Source organism: Arachis hypogaea, chromosome 2 (assembly GCF_003086295.3).
Source record: "Arachis hypogaea cultivar Tifrunner chromosome 2, arahy.Tifrunner.gnm2.J5K5, whole genome shotgun sequence".
NCBI classification, from domain to species: Eukaryota; Viridiplantae; Streptophyta; class Magnoliopsida; order Fabales; family Fabaceae; genus Arachis; species Arachis hypogaea.
The window spans coordinates 19,150,029-19,150,577 of NC_092037.1; the positions used below are offsets into that span (position 1 = coordinate 19,150,029).

General features: G+C 43.7%; 1 non-coding gene across 1 annotated transcript; it reads right to left on the reverse strand.

Moving 5' to 3' along the window:
* Positions 1–235: 235 nt before the first annotated feature.
* LOC112765164 (small nucleolar RNA R71) lies at positions 236–338 on the reverse strand. The gene has a single exon (XR_003183542.1). It is a non-coding gene; the product is annotated as a small nucleolar RNA R71 (small nucleolar RNA).
* Between the last annotated feature and the right edge of the window lie 211 nt (positions 339–549).

The window sequence follows — 549 nt, forward strand, 5'->3', positions numbered from 1 at the left end:
TGGAGGAGGTGTCCAGGAAGACCCCAACCAACACTTAAACACCTTCCTGAGAATATGTGACACAGTGAAGTCCAATGGCGTTCAACCTGACGCCTATAGACTGTTGTTGTTCCCATTCTCTCTCAGAGACAAGGTAACCAAGTGGTTGGAGTCTTTTCCAAAGGAGAGCTTGACAACTTGAGATGATGTTATGAACAAATTCTTAGCAAGATTTTATCCCCCTCAACGAGTCAATCGACTGAGAGCTGAGGTCCAAAATTTCAGGCAACAAGATGGTGAGACTCTATATGAAGCATGGGAGAGGTTTAAAGACCTAACAAGGAGATGTCCATCTGATATGTTCAATGAATGGGTGCAGCTGCACATCTTCTATGAAGGACTGTCATATGAATCAAAGATGGCCGTAGACCATTCATCCGGAGGTTCTTTGAACAAGAAGAAGACCATTGAGGAAGCCATAGATGTCATTGAAACTGTAGCTGAGAATGACTACTTCTATGCTTCCGAAAGAGGGAACACTAGAGGGGTAACGGAGTTGAACAATGTAGA